We start from the raw sequence: 463 nt of genomic DNA, 5'->3' as shown, positions 1-463 counted from the left end.
CTGCAGCCGCTACAGCAGCAACAACTGCTGCAGCAGCAGCAGCAGCAGCACCTGCTGCAGCAGTAGCAGCAGCAAGGAGCTAGCACAAGTTGAGAGGGCCCCGTACTCAAAGGCCGACATCCCCTAAACCCTAAACCCTAAACCTAAACCCTAAACCTAAACCCTAAACCCTAAACCCTAGACCGTAACCATAGCGCTAACTTCAAACCCTAAACCCTAACTCTAAACCCTAAACCCTAACTCTAAACCCTAAACCCTAAACCCTAGATATAAACCCTAAACCCGAGGCTTTCATCCCCAATCCAAAAGAACCAATACTACAACGTAAACCCTAAACCCCAAACCCTAAACCCTAACCCCCAAACCCTAAACCCTAAACCCTGAAATAGGGTTTTCATACAACTAAAAGATTTGGGGGCTGGAGACAGCATCCACTGTTTGATAGACAGAGAAAAGTTAGGGT

Source organism: Eimeria mitis, genomic scaffold (assembly GCF_000499745.2).
Source record: "Eimeria mitis Houghton genomic scaffold, Emh_scaff3093, whole genome shotgun sequence".
NCBI classification, from domain to species: Eukaryota; Apicomplexa; class Conoidasida; order Eucoccidiorida; family Eimeriidae; genus Eimeria; species Eimeria mitis.
The sequence above is the reverse complement of the archived record's forward strand: the minus strand, read 5'-3'. Positions refer to the sequence as shown.